The 16,027-nt window shown below is 43.5% G+C and overlaps 1 long non-coding RNA gene and 1 pseudogene across 1 annotated transcript in view; one reads left to right on the top strand and one right to left on the bottom strand.

Moving 5' to 3' along the window:
• Window positions 1–624: 624 nt before the first annotated feature.
• Window positions 625–5,178, bottom strand: LOC101100561 (annotated as a pseudogene).
• Window positions 5,179–8,582: 3,404 nt separating this feature from the next.
• Window positions 8,583–16,027, top strand: part of LOC123385113 — a 110,730-nt gene continuing 103,285 nt past the window's right edge. The window contains exon 1 of the long non-coding RNA XR_006597220.1: window positions 8,583–9,308. This is a non-coding gene — a long non-coding RNA (uncharacterized LOC123385113). The remainder of the gene's footprint in view (window positions 9,309–16,027) is intronic.

The raw sequence follows: 16,027 nt of genomic DNA, 5'->3' as shown, positions 1-16,027 counted from the left end.
AGGATATAAAGTATCTCATTATTTTTATATTAATTATTCCTTAAGACAATAATATTTTGGATATATTAGGTTAAATAAATAAAAAAATGGGTTAACATTATGTAGGTTTCTTTTTACTTTTTTAAATGTTTGTTTGAGAGAGAGAGAGCAAGAAGGGGAGGGGCAGAGAGAGGGAGACACAGAATCTGAAGCAGTTCCAGGCTCTGAGTTGTTAGCACAGAGCCCGACACGGGACTGGAACTCATGAACCACGAGATCATGACCTGAGCCAAAGTCAGATGCTATCATGACCTGGCCTGATAACCTTTTGCTTAACTGACTGAGACACCCAGGTGCCTGTCCTTTAATTTTTTTAAAGGTAGTAACTAGAGCATTAAAACTATGTACATGATTTGCATGTTTTTCTAGTGGATTTTGTGAGTTAAGTTTTTGGGTGTTTTCAGATTAGTTGGTGAGCCCCTTCTTCCCCCATAACGTTTTCCTCTTTGGTGTTCTTCGTGCCTCACGACCTTCAGTTCCCACCATCCTGATTCACCAAGCACACTCTCAAATACTGGCCCCTGAAAGAGAAAGCATTCAGAATCTAGATCCTTTTCCTCTCAGGTTTCTTCATTCGTGTGCAGATTTACTGACTCTCCCCCATCCTTCAGTGCTAGCTGGGTACATTTAGGGGGATTTGGAGGGGCTACCTTGCCAAGCTCCTCCCCTACAGTAAGTATCCACTTGTCTTTCATTTACAAAAATTTAGAATTACTTCAGGGATTTCTCTCAGAACAGAGACGAGGTTTTGCTTCCACCCAGACTGGGGTGGGCAGTTAGGTTTATCGGGGCCACAGCCAGGGGACCAATGGTTGGACCTGAGTACACTTTCCAGCTCGTGCTTCTTGATAGCATAGGAATTGGAAGAACCCTGGGCTTGACTGATGATCTCATCTGCTGGATACTCAGCAATGGTCTTGATGTTCCAGAGGGCGGCCCCATGGGCACCTGTGCACAGCAGTCAGATGGCCTGATTCCCACGGCGTAGTGGGGACACATCGGTGGCCTGATGCTTCCCTGTTCTGGTTCGCCCAGTTCGGGTTGAGTCCTCCCAGAACCTGTGAATAATCACATGCACCAGGACCTGTGCAGTCAGGGGGGTGATGTGTGGTTTCCCACCGGTGAGCAGATAGATGATCTCCAAGGTACACTTGGCAACGGGCAAGGTCATGAGCTGCTTGCTGTTGTTATGGCTGTGCAACATCATCGGGTTGGTGAGGCTCTCCACAGCAGGGCGCCAGGCTTTTCAGAAGCATTTGGCCGCCTAGTGTCCTGTACTGCGGGACAGGTACTTTGGCACATTCTGCTTCACCGCAATGTAATCCTTCAAGGAAACGGCACTCATCTGCCCGTCATTGGAGCTCCACTTCCCCAGGGGTTTGATGTCAGGGGTCTCTGTGATGCAGGTTGCACCATCTCCCACTCGGTCACCTTGAAGGCGTGGCTGGGGATCACAGTGGTTCCAGGCAAAAGCCACTTAACCTGCCCCGTTCTTACCATCTGTAAAAGGGGCACTGTATTTAATGCCTATTTGGCTACCAGAGTCCAAAAGAAAGTGGTTGGGAAATCATATAACCTTGAGAAGAAACCGCCCCTCCCCCCAAAAAAAATCAGGAGTTGGAAACACTCGTGTTTAAATGGTGTTCCCTGCACATCAGCTCATCTCCAAAAGAAAAAACAAAGAATCAGTTGATGGGATTAAATCACCGAGAGACGTGTCACCTCTTAGAAGCATTGGAAATGTGTGAGAGCTTCAGGCATAACCTGTGTGTGCCAGAATCAAAGCACGGATAACAGGCTCACTACCCCGTGGGCCAAAGCAAACGCTCCAGGGATCCACAGCCAGACCACCGTTTTCTAATAAAGCTTTCTCCGCTGTAACACAGTCCTTAAAGTGTTAGAAAGGTCTTAGCATGGATTATAGCAAACATCTCAGTACATCTTTCTCAGAAAGGATGTTGAAGCACCACTGGGGTGAATTTTAAATATGGTCTTATTAACATATCCTTTCCTATAGCTCAGAAAACGTAGGAGGCACTGAAAGTCCTCCTAGAAAGTGCATTGTTCATGAAAAGATGCTCAACGTCACTCCTCATCAGGGAAATACAAATCAAAACCACACCGAGATACCACTTCACGCTGGTCAGAGTGGCTAAAATGAACAAATCAGGAGACTATAGGTGCTGGCGAGGATGTGGAGAAATGGGAACCCTCCTGCACTGTAGGTGGGAACACAAAATGGTGCAGCCACTCTGGAAGACAGTGTGGAGGTACCTCAAAAAATTAAAAATAGATGTATCCTATGACCCAGCAATAGCACTGCTAGGAATTTACCCAAGGGATACAGGAGTGCTGATGCATAAGGGCACTTGTACCCCAATGTTTATAGCAGTGCTTTCAACAATAGCCAAATTATGGAAAGAGCCTCAATGTCCATCAGCTGATGAATGGATAAAGAAATTGTGGTTTATATACACAATGGAGTACTACATGGCAATGAGAAAGAATGAAATATGGCCCTTTGTAGCAACGTGGATGGAACTGGAGAGTGTGATGCTAAGTGAAATAAGTCAGGCAAAGAAAGACAGATATCATATGTTTTCACTCTTATGTGGATCCTGAGAAACTTAACAGAAACCCATGGGGGAGGGGGAAGGAAAAAAAAAAGAGGTTAGAGTGGGAGAGAGCCAAAGCATAAGAGGCTCTTAAAAACTGAGAATAAACTGAGGGTTGATGGGGGGTGGGAGGGAGGGGAGGGTGGGTGATGGGCATTGAGGAGGGCACTTGTTGGGATGAGCACTGGGTGTTGTATGGAAATCAATTTGACAACACATTATATTTAATATATAAAAAAAGAAAGTGCATTGTTGAAACCTGACTTATTTTTCACTATGTGTGCAAAATTCATGCAAAGTGGTAACGCATGCATTCAAAGTCACTACCCGAGGGGGCTTGTGGGTTGGTCAGGTGAGTTTCTGAAGCAATTACTCTGAAAATGTTAGACTGCTGGGTTTTTAAATGTTTGTTTACCTATTTTGAGAGTGAGAGGAACAGAGAGAGAACCCCAAGCGAGCCAGATGGGGGCTCGATCTCAGGAACAGTGAGACGATGACCTGAGCTGAAACCAAGAGTCAGACACTTAACAGACTGAGTCACCCACGCACCCCAGGCTGCTTTTCAATCTAAACAGAGGCATAGCTACTGTGCGTCTCCTCACGAGCTACAAGGTGTTGACATGTTAGAAGCAAGTCCCAATTATTTGAGAATGGGAATGTGGAAGGGGTCTTGACTTTATTACACTGTTTGGCTTTGGTATTCAAGACATACGGAATTTGAGAATACTTTCAATGGGTATTGAAGATTGGGGATGGGTGATGGTGGTAGACAGTGGGTCCACAACCCTGGGCTGAGATGACCAAAGAGCTAAAAGTGCATAAAAGGCCCTTCTATTCAGAACAATCTACTCCCACGGTGGCTTCTTCTATATAGAGTTAGTAAGTCAAATCTGTGACTAGCAACACTAAAGTTGGAATGAAAATACCTGCCCACAGACAGATATCTAAAAGAACACTCATAACAGCTTTATTCATTCAGTGGAATACGACTCAGCCATAAAAAGGAAAGAACTATTGGTAAATAGAATACCATGGATTAATCTTATAAGCTTTACATTTGGGCAATAGAGGCCAGAAAATAAGATTAAGTATAATGTTATTCCATTTATATGAAGTTCCAGGATAGGAGACACTAAATTATGGTGACTGGTACCAGCATAGTTGTGTCCAGGGAGAAGAAATGCCTGGAATGTGGTATAAGGGGGGCACTTTGTAGAAAGATGAAAATATTCTGTATCATTTTGGGGGTGGCATTTGAACAAAGGTATACGTTGGTCAAAACTCATCAAAATGGACATAAAATCTGCATTTTATTGTATGCAATTTGTACTCCTATTTATAAAAAAGGTAGAAGAAAAAAAGCCGTTTCCCAAGTTCAAATACAATTTCCTTATAGCACAGCTATCATGAGTCTGGGTTCAATCTGATTTCAACATTCATCCATATAGGAGTCTTCTCTTCTCCAAGGATTTAATACAATCTCTTTCACTCTTTTCCCAGGAAGTGGGTGAAAAGGAAAAGTAGTCTGTCCGTGAACCGGCTTTACTAATGGGAGAAAGGGTTTGCCCAACCGTTGCACTTAAAAGACCAGAGAACAATCCCCTCCTTCAGGTATCTAGTTTCAGACTGTTTTAATGATAATTGCCCTGTAATGGTTCCCTTAGCAACTAGCATCTAACATCTGAAATAGAATTTGGAGTTTGAGGAAGAGACATGTTGTATTTTTCAGGCCACTTTTTCAAAGGGGCCAGCATCTAGAAGAAGCATCTTTCATTTCAAACAGAATGAAGGTAAAGATGACATAATTACAAGAGAGATATAAGCTGGTTTCACCACATAACTTCTCCATTGCCTTGACAGTCAGTCAGCAATCTAATCTAGCCTCTAGCCTCTGTCTGTTGATTCATTATATTCAAATAAGGTACAGCATGAGTACAAAAATCTGGATGTGGACCAACAAAAGTGAATTCTCTGCCATATGCTTTATAATTCTTCCAGTCCTGAGAAACTAAGCAATCTTATTTCAGTTAGTGTAAAAATGTAAAGTAGTTTCAGATAAACACTAAAAGAACATGAGTATTCTAACAGTAATGATTAACAATAATATTTATATTCTGGCTTCCAGACTTTGATGAATTTCTTTCTTTGACTTGTAGTCATAAGAGAGGATGACAATGATGATGTTGATGGTGATGGTGATGATGATGGTGATGATGGTGGTGATGGTGATGATGATGATGGTGATGATAATGGTGATGGTGATGATGGTGATGGTGATGATGGTGATGGTGATGATGGTGATGATGGTGGTGATGGTGATGATGATGATGGTGATGGTGGTGATGATGATGGCAGTAGTAGTGACAGTGATGCAGCTTCTTATGAGCATGTTGGTTACCAAGTGGAATACAGGTAGCAAATGTATTGCCTCCTAGAACTTATTCATTCTAGAGCTTTCATCTTGTGGTTGGAATCCCTGTACTCTTTGGCTCATACTGTCCACACTATTATGCCCACCCGACATGAAGCCTATGTTCTCTGCCTAATTGACACACCCATTCAATTTTATTTTCTACAGCTCCTGGACATGCACCTTTCCCACCAGTAAGCCTTTTCTCCACATCATCATATGATCAATATACACTTATTCTTCTAATAGGAGGGCTCTATCTCACATGAAAAATAAGCCCTAATTAAATGGAACCATTTATTATCTTTGTATATTTTTTTTTGTTTCCAATGTTAGCTGAGTACACAGTAGGCACAAGGCACCATCCTTGACAAATGTAAAAGCACATGCCATTAATAATGCCAGTGCATTAAATACATATGCTATAGACAGAGATAATAAAGTTATGGAAAACTATGGTCATGAACAACTGAATTGGCTAAAATGGCTGTGTTATTGGGCACTGGTTTTCAAAAGTTCAAAAGATGGCAGTGAGAGTTTTTATTTTAAGAGCAATCATTGAAAGAATCAACTGACCTTGCTCTTCTCCATCTCAAGTTAGAAAATAAACAGTGAAAGTATATCTTAGTGGTTTGCAAGTGATTCAGAGCAGGACGCTCAGCTATTAGAAAGCCATCGATTTGGCTGGAGGAAATGAGTTGCCTGCAGGATTGTGAGGTCAGGGAAAGGTGCCAAGGTGCACCACATTTCTTGGCAAGAACTCAAGCTCATTCTAAATGCCTGCTATTACTCTGAGTCCACGTTTTCGAGCCTTTGCAAAACTCTTCCTTTGATAGTCAATATCTTTCATTCAATTTCTCCATCTTTCCAGATTCTTGACATTGGTATAGGATCTTCCTCTTTGATTACAGTCCCCAAACCCACATTTTTAACAAATTAATTTGCTGCTTTGAGACTGACTATTCTTTTTAGAATGACAATCAACTTTGCTCAGAGGCTCTTTTTTCAGAAATATCTCTCACTCTAGAAAATAAACAAGTTTGCCAAGAGTATTACTCAGGAAAAAAAAAAAAAAGGTACTGGTGGTTTAAGAATAGCAAAGCCATTAGCCACTCTCACCAGACTGCTTCAAGTAAGGTGTATTGGGAAGGGTCCTGGCTGAACGGGAAGCCAGCAGATGCAGTTCTATTCTGGGCTTCGCTTCTGTGTGACCTTGAGCAAATCACTCAATTTTTCTGCAGTTCAGTTTACTCAGGTTGAAAAAAAAAAAATGGAATGATAATACCAGGATGTTGTGGAGCATCATCAGATTAGCAAGACGCTTTGGACCCTTGAGGCACAAACTAATGTAGAAAAATAGAAGATATTCAAGACTTGGCTCACGGCAATGCATCTTGTATTCTATGCACTGTATTCTCCCCGCCCCCCTTCCTCCCTGTTTGCAAGCTCCATGAATTATTCCTCTCAAACATTCTATTCTATTTGAACTGTTGCTCAGTAACAAGCGATGGGATACACGTGCATCTTAGTGAAATCGGTTCACTTCAATTCAACACAATAACGATCGAAGGAGTTACTTATAGAAAGTAGGTTATTAACTTGATGATAATCCATAATCCCCCTAATATTCAGAAACACCCGGCTTCTCTTTTTTTCCTACCCATAAAGAGTCTAATGTTGTTTTACTGACACCGCCTATTTGCGAAGTGGTTACGAGCTGCGGGGCGTTTTTCTCAAGACTGTGGTTGCATCATCGCATAGTTGTCACAACTCCATGAGGGGTGTCTCCCTTATGTCCTCATTTTACAGACTAGAAAACGGAGTGAAGATTAGCAAAGACTCAACACTCAAGTTATCATGAGCATAACTGTCCTCTGACCTTGGGTCTCTGAGCTTCTAGCCACTAACTTACACTTTCCCCGAACTCGCGATGGTCAAGTGTAAGTTTTTGAATATGTGACGTGCTTGTGAACGATGCAGGCTGCTGAGACTCACACACAGATCATCCTGATGCTATGGCTTGTTTATTGCGTGTTAGAGACACATCCAAGGATTGAAAGTGAGGGGCTCTGCTGTGTATTCAGTGGCGACTGAGGGTCAGAACAAAGACCTTGTGGAAAGCCAGGAGGGGGCCATCCTGTTGCCAGGTTCAGATAAGCAGATGGGTGCAGCAACCCTTATGACACTCAGTTATTGGGTGGTTAAGCAAGTGTGACCAGACCCACAACCCAACTCTTACTCCCCCATTAGCTGGTGAACAGCATTAGGATGGTCACACTATAAGTCAGGGGTTCTCTACCTCAGCACTATTGACATTTGGGGTCTGATGATTCCTTTCTGTGGGAATCGTACTATGCACTATAGAACATTTAGCTGGATGCATGTTGTCTAACCACCCGTAGCGCATAGCATGCCCTCACTGTTGTGAAAATGAAAAAAACAAAAACAAAAACAAAAAAACCCTCCAGACTTTACCAAATGTCTAAGGGACCAATCACTCTTGCTTGAGAACAACTGTCCTTCCTGTGTTTATATCAGATAACTTAGGACATTGGGGAGGTCCAGCTATGGAAGTCCATTTTCTGCCTAACACGTCTCACCTGAAAAGCATCTGTGAAGAATCCAGAGTTCAATAAGGCCCCCTCTTGGCTCTTAAGGCCTGTCTATTCTACTAGAGGAAATGCCATATTTACATATGTAACAACACAATAAAACAGCGATGGCTGTAAAAAGGGTCCCAAGCCCTGTGTGGACCCAATGGCTTGTACCCACCTTAGACTCCTCAAAAGCCCTGCCTGTTGGAGAACAATCCCATCAAGAAGAGACAGAAGACTAGTCAGAGATGAAGCCTGAGTCCCGTGATCTGGAGTAGCTGTGGCAGCCGAGGGAGGCGTTTTAGGGACAAGGCTCTGCTCACAGGGGCACATGCTCAGAGGGAGAGAGAAGGGGTGTGTAGAATTCAGGAGCCTGCATTGCGGACCGGCACTGGAGCTCTTGAGCCGAGGGCACAGCAGGCGGGTGGCGGGCAGTGAAAAGTGATGGAACATGAGACAGTGGAGGCAGTGGAGCAAACCACTGCAGGAAGGATTTGTTTGGAAGGGAATGAAAGTTACCGCCTGAGGGTGAAGCAGAAGAAAAGGAAAATCTAAGCTGACATATTTACAGGATGGTTCCAGAACTAGACAGGCTGGCTTATATAACACAATACAGGTGTAAAAACTGCATGGCCTGAGCAATGGAAGGACTTTCAAGTCACGCAGAACACAAGGGGAGGGCAGGAAGTCACTGGCCGGAGCTCCGGTGTGGGTTATTTAAAAAAGAATATTTTTAATGTTTATTTATTTTTGAGAGAGACAGAGATAGAATGCAAATGGGTTAGGGGCAGGGAGAGAGGGAGACACAGAATCCAAAGCAGGCTCCAGGCTCTGAGCTGTTCGCACAGAGCCCGACGCCGAGATCGAACCCACGAGCTGTGAGATCATGACCTGAGCCGAACTCGGACGCTCAACCGACTGAGCCACTCGGGTGCCCCTGGTGTGGGTTATTTTAAAGCACTGAAAGAAAAAGTCACAGAGACAGATTTTCATTTCTTGCTGGCACTTCCTTGAGAAATCGCAGAAATGAGAGGCCTTCCTCTTAAGGCATTTCAGATCCAGACGGGCTCTTTGAAACATTGACCTTTCACAGGCCTGTAGTTAGTGCTGTGCTAGAAAAAAGTTTATTAACTGCCTCTCTGGGACAAAACGAAACAGAAAAACATTACCCTCAGATTTGTAGCGTTTGCTGATTTCAGGGATGTAAATACTCCCCGCGGCGAATTTTAAGCTGCGATCCAGGATCCACGGCAGAGGGGAATCGGAAGAGGCGCGTTCAACTGACTCTCCCTACCAAGTGTGACTGGTTTCCAGCCTGAGTTCGCTGACTTCAGCACACAGTGCAGCCTGTCTCCTCCAAGTCATGCTTTCTAGAAGGCCATCTTTTCAGCACTTTGTCCTTGACTGAACATTTGGGCGGAACGAAAACTTTCAAGTTAAGGATTTCTCAAGGGCTAGCTTGGCTCAAGGTAGTAGTTTCCATTTTGTTGTGACTTTGTATCCATCGGCTCTCGTGGAATGCACAGGAATGCGACATTCAGGCAGCAGAAGGCCAACTTGAAATTCCCAGGACAAATGTGATCCCCCAAAGATGTCTAGAACAAAATAAACAAATGCGGGAAAAGTGGACGAAATAAAGGGCTCCTGCAGGTAGGATTTAAATCGGTAGCTTTCGCTATTTGCTTATTTGGAGGACTTTGATTTCACGAATTTGGACTGACAGAGTAGTAGCTATGGTATCTCTCTTGTGCTCAAGGGGTAGCAGGGGGATAGACAGAGACAGCCCTCAGGAAGCTGCAATCATGACAAGGGCTTAAGAAAGAAAATAGTTTCTATCTCCAGAGAAAGGAACAGGGGAGGGAGAAAGGACAGGGCATACGGCTGAATTCACTGTGTCTTCTGGCTCTCGCCTTTAGTTCCGCTGAAGTTACAACATGAGACTGAGACCCTGTGAAAACTTCCAATGAGCTTGGATAAAACCTTCCTACGTCCTTGTCTTTTTTGGTTCTTGTTCATTACAAGATGCCAGGAATAAACCTTCACACATCAGTGTCCTCAATTTAGAATCCAAGTGGCCACACATGTATGGTCCAATTACCCACTGAAAACTCTTTTGGAGAGTATTTTTTATGGTAACACATTTTCATGTAGCAAGCAATGTAAAAAAAAAAAAATTGATAGCAAATGACGGAGGGGAAAACATTTGTACCGCGAGAGGTACATGGGATGAAACTTTGTGTTTTTCTCTCCAGCCTTTTTTCCCCCCTACTATATTTCTACTAAGTCATCTTACTCTCAAGGTGTTTAGAACAATGAGCTGTGTTTCTAGTTCATATCCTTCTTTTGAAAAGAAATATTAGTAGGCAAATGCCAACAAGAGAAATAACCTCATTAGCATGCCCCTTTCTTCCCTTTTCTGTCCCTGGCTCTGTAAATTAAAGACAGGAACACAGGCTGGTGCAAAAAAATTTAGAATATTTAATTTCTTGATTTGAACTCAAAGAAGGCGTGTGGGTTAGAGAGCTCTCTCAGAAATAAGAGCGGAGTTTTTTGTGTGTTTGATAACTGGCCTACCTCATTAGGTCCATGCGGGTTTAAGGATGCTTTCCTGAGGGTGCCCTGGAAGGTCCCCTCAGAGGACAAGGAATTATTTTCCTTGAAGATTTCTTGGGCAATTGTAACCCTTTCTCTGTAATTGCCCCATTTGGCTTTGACGTTCTTTTAAGAGCAAAGGGCGTTCTTTTTTTTTTTTTTTTTAACGTTTTTATTTATTTTTGGGACAGAGAGAGACAGAGCATGAACGGGGGAGGGGCAGAGAGAGAGGGAGACACAGAATCGGAAACAGGCTCCAGGCTCTGAGCCATCAGCCCAGAGCCCGACGCGGGGCTCGAACTCACGGACCGCGAGATCGTGACCTGGCTGAAGTCGGACGCTTAACCGACTGCGCCACCCAGGCGCCCCCAAAGGGCGTTCTTAAACGTGTGCCTGTTTTCGCTCACCATACTTCCTCTTGCCCAGCCTTCAGTGGACTCTCTTACTGGGGAGTCTATTAATAGTTCTCCCTGGGCTGTGCGCTCAAGAGTGTTGGGGCTCATGAGATTTTCATCTGCTTGCCCCTCAGAGCACCTATCCCAGTGGCTCAGAACGGTGACAACCTCTGGCACGTTCAGGATTCGATAGTCTACCCCGTGCTTTCAACACCATTGCTCAGTCCATCATTGCAGCCCTGGGAAAGAAGCAGGAGGGGATTTTATTGGAGAGGGGGAAAGAGTGGGAACCCAAGATTTTGGAGCAATATCGTGAAGCCAGTTTGGAAGTAAACGTCGATCAGCATTCATCGTAAACCTTTACTTCCATCTCCTATTTTGTTTCTCAGAAAGAATCCATTATCCATTGAGACAATACCCTTTTCTGATAGGAGATTTTAAAATTGCCTTTCGTAGCTGCTGCTTGGTAGCACAAATCTGGTTATTTGCTGTGTTTTATCTATGTGATCCTGTGGTCCCCTCACCTATTGATGCTAGATGATGGGTCATATTTGGACCCAACCCAGCATCCCCGGTGCTATGATGACCAGTCTAATCCGGAAGGAGAGAGGCTTCCAAGGATGGTCCCATCCAAGAGCTCAAACAAAAAAGTGACATCGTCAGATAAGGCCTTTGGGAACAACAGCCTGTGCAATGAAGGTTCAAGACACATTTCTAGATTATTCCTCAATCTCCCATGCTAGCAGCAAGCAAAGGTGCTGTTAGGATAAGGATACTAGGACTGCACGGGGCTTAAATAGAATTGGATTGGGAAGGATATTTTCATGAGCAATGGGATTTATAAATTTTCATGAAATAAAACAAATAACTTTCTCCTTTGAATTGAGCTAGAGATATTGCAACTTCTACTCCCATGATCCATCCATGCATCAGGAAGTCAATATTCTTTTCTAATATTTGACAAGACACTCACTGTCTTATCCCCGACAAATCCGGGGAGACTTTGCTGAAATTTGTGTGTGTTAGGAGGTGGGGAGAGGCGTTGAGGGATTCCGGTAATAGGAATCGTGTTACTATTCTACCGCAAATGAGCCTCAGAGCGATTTTCATGATGTTCACAATTGGTCAAGAGTAAAGATGGAATTCGGATCCAATTCCTCTGATATCAGGCCTTCTAACTCTGAATCCAATTTTCTGTGCTCTCCAGCCCTGTTGCTGCCTGCATAGAGAGTGTTCAATAAAGGTTTGCCGAACAGGATTGAATGCCACGGCAGGCCAGAGGGAGTTTTAGATCTGCCTTCCCAATAAAGACAATTACCTCTCCACCAGATTCTCAGCTTTTTGTTCTGCCTCTGAGTTCATTTGATAAGAGACTTGATTTGGGCTTGTTTTAGCAGATAAGTTCAGTTAATATTTATTTTAGGAAAGTGGGATTAGTGAAGATAGGTGGGGAATGAATTATACATTCTCTGAGCAACTGAAGGTCGTTAGGAAAACACGCAGCTGCTGGAGATTTCCAAGTGAGACTAGCATAGAGAGGGCTCGAGGCAATTTCCAAATGTTCTGGTTTCTATTTATTGGAATCACTTCGGAAGTGGCAAACAGGACGATGGGGCTGTTAATCCAAATAAAAGGGAACTTTTTAAAAGAGAAAGTGACACATCTTTAAATTTGGAGAAGGCGGCTTCGAAGGCTGGCAGACAGTGTGGGCAGTGAGTTGGGGGAGCCACAGGAGTTGAGTACTTTGTTGCGTCACCGAGCGTAAGAAGCCATGAAGAGGGGGATGAGGTGGGGAAAACCAACTCAACTGGGGAAATGGGCCCCGGCAAGGGCAGCCATTCTAGTGCAGAGGCCAGAAACCGTACCCGACTCAGGTAGCATTTCGGATAGTATTAACACTGGGGATTTCTCTCCATTGGGACACACAGTCTGCTGTAGTATAAAACTGGAGGTTGAGGTTGAGCAGTAATAATACCTACTACGTCATCCTTCATCCTCCTTACCCATAAGCCAGGTACTGTGCTAAGTACTTTGTCTGAATTAGCACATTAAATGCCCACAGCATCCCTACATGCCGGGGAAAATCATACAGAATTTACAAAAGGGGAAACACGCTAAAAATGTGGTTTCTTTGCCCCGATTCATAAGCCCGAAGTGGCCAAATTGGATCAGAATGCAAGATCAGACCCACGTGATGGCACATCGTTACTGTGTATCATGGATCCGAGTACCTAATAGTGTGTGGTGTACTTCTTCAGAAAGGAGCACCAGAGAACGTGTGCGGATGATTTTGTAGTGCTCTACGGGGAGATGAATTTGAGGCACCAAAATTTCCAGGGTCCTTTTCTATCATAGAGAAAACACAATCTGTGGAAAGGAAGTATTCAGTCCTCCTCATCTGAAGCAGTGGAGGTGGAGAATTGCCTTCTTTCTCTGTTTAGGACTGATTGACTCAGGAACAGGGCAATGTGGATAGGTGGGTGGGGTCCACCAGGCTTTCTGGTGAGAGAGGTCTGGTAAAAACAATGGCAGGAGAAGGTAGGTTATCTGGGCGTCTCTCATTACTCATTCCGCAGATAGTTGTTGGGTCCCTGCTACATGCCAGGCAGTGTCCTAGGCACCAGGGCACAGTGTGTCCAGCAGAGAACAAAAGGACAATTTAGAAGGAGCAGAAGTTTGGGGATAAGAAAATCCCAGCATTGTCACCGACTAGCTAAGTGACCTTGGACATGTTACTTAACCCCTCTCAGCCTCTGCCCCTACCTGATATGGTCTTAATGAAGCCCAGCTCGGAGGGTTAATGTGAGGAGTAGTAAGATAATGCACGTAAGATGCCTGGCTCATGGTAGATGCTTATTTAAATAGTAACGCCATTTCTATGCATTCTTAAGGATTTCATTCTCCTTAGAAACCATGCATTTTCTTCATGGTGTGATAAGGTACCATCTTCCTCCGTGTCTCCTAAAATTCATAGAATCTAGCTATTTCATCTTGTTTCCTGGAAGATGCTAAATATCAAGAAACCTGGATTTCTTGAGTTTTCAATTCTGTATTTCTGGGCTCTACTTACCCTTCTCCTCCTCCTTTCTTTTCAAGAAAGGTATGGTTGATGTGATGGTTAATTCCGTGTGCCAACTTGAGTGGGCCACATGGTGCCCAAACACGTAATCGAATGCTATTCTGGGTGTGTCTGTGAGGGTGTTTTTGGATGAGATTAACATTTGAATCAGTAACTGAGGGAAGCAGATTGCCCTCCCAGTGTGGGTGGGCCCCAGCTAATCAGTTGAAAGCCTAAATAGAAGGAACAGATTGACCTCAAAGTTCCAGGTAAGTCCACTTGACTCTCTTTGGAGATGGGACATCAGTTTTTTTTTCCTGCTTTTGGACTTGAACTAAAATATCCAGTTTTGGTTCTCAAGCCTGTTGGCCTTTGGACTAGAACTTACACCATTGGCTTTCCTGTTTCTCAGGCCTCCAGGCTTGAACTAGAACTCAGTCTCATGAATTGTCAGTCTCCAGCTTGCTGACTGCAGATCTCGGGACTTCTCAGCCACCACCTTATGTGAACCAATTCTTTACAATATGTATCTATATATAACACACACGAAAAATATATATCTCATCATAATTATATATAAATAATTACATTCTAGTTACATATATAATGATATGTATATATACTTGCATATAATATATGCTATAATCATGGAATGAAGCCATATAAGTGTAATGTACTAGAAAAATTATATATCTGTCTTAAAATAATTATATTAAGGTATATAATTGTGTGTTAATCATTACTTAAATTGTACATTCATGATTAATCATATATTAATATAAATTAATCACTATATTACTATAGTTATATGATAACTTTTGACTCCTGAAAAACGTAACTACTATTGGCCAACTGTTGACCAGAAGCTGTACTGATAACCGAAACAGTTAACACGTATTTTGTGTGTTGTATGTATTATGTGCAGTATCCTTACGGTAAAGTAAACTAGAGAAAAGAAAATGTTATCATGAAAATCATAGGAAAGAGAAAATACATGATTAGTATTGTACTGTATTTATCAAAACAAAAACCCATGCAGTTCAAAAATCAAGTATAGTTACAGAACATATATTATATATTATAGTTACACAGCATATAGTAAAACCAGTTCTCGATCTCTGGAGAATCCCCAAAACAGAGTTGAGGATGCTCAAGTACAGTCATGGCATCTCTCTAAGGTTATGTTAGTGCCCAAGGGCATAGACAAGTAATTTCTAGCTCTCCTGGCTCCTGGTTCCAAGCCTCTCCTGCAGAATTCTTCACTCCACCTGCCTCCCAGTAATAAACACTAACTTCATAGGTAAGAAGAAGGAAATGCAGTTCGGGGGGCTTTTTTTTACAAGATGGGGTGGGCTCTAACTACGGGAGCCATGACCCTTCCTAGACAGAGGAGGGAAAAGTGTCCCCACAATAACGGAGGGAAGGGGCGTGGCCTGCCAGGTGCTCAGCAAGGCGTACCGCGCATGCTCGCACATCTTTCTTTCTTCCAATTCTCTCAGAAATCTACCCTGGCCCTCATTTTTAGATGAGAACGCCGAGACCCAATACGACCAATGCCATAGAGCTGGTGAATAATGGGCTCCCTTCTGCCTGAGTCTAGAGCTCACATTCTCACCGGGACAATAAACAACACGCCCTCAAATTGAGCCCAGGTGTGGATGAAATGCACTCGGAGGAGAGGGTCCGAGAGAGCCTGAGGATGTGCTAGAAGGCTGGGTTCTGCTTCCCGCCCTGATTCTAGCCTTGCGTTTCCTGTCCTGTCGCTATTTATGCCCCATATGCCTGTGTGGTACGCATGAGTCTGGGAAGATGCCAGGGCCTGGCAGGCAATGCTTGTTGTACAGCCAAGCACACCTGCTCTCGCAGTCTGCCAAACCCTTTAGCTGCTGGCTGCTGGGCTGCGCGATTATCTCCCTTCAGGCCCCATGCCTTCATGCTCCATCCTCTTTCCATGGAAAGAAGAACATCTCTCTCTCTCTCTCTCCTCTTCCACCTTTCATCTTTCGCTTTCTCTCTCCCTCCCACCTCCTCTTTTTCTCCCTCACCTTTCTTTCCCTCTCTCTTTTTGGGTGGACTTTGTCCTCATTTTATAAAAAGTAATGATAATAAAAAAGAAAACCTCTTTTGTGTGCTTTTTGCTGAAACTTGTAGACAGGGCTCGTTCTGTGCAAAAGTCTTGTGCCTCTGGCTTCCATTTTTCAGCCCTAATTTTGGTACTCGTTGTCCTTTGCTGCTTTTTCTTCCTGCGGAATTTTTACCAAGTCCTAAACACTGGTGTTTGTTCTGACGGATGCTCTGCTGTTTGTCATGCAAATAGGATTTCG

The sequence above is a fragment of the Felis catus genome, chromosome B1, assembly GCF_018350175.1.
Source record: "Felis catus isolate Fca126 chromosome B1, F.catus_Fca126_mat1.0, whole genome shotgun sequence".
Classification (NCBI taxonomy): domain Eukaryota; kingdom Metazoa; phylum Chordata; class Mammalia; order Carnivora; family Felidae; genus Felis; species Felis catus.
This window is presented reverse-complemented; position numbering and strand designations above follow the sequence as displayed.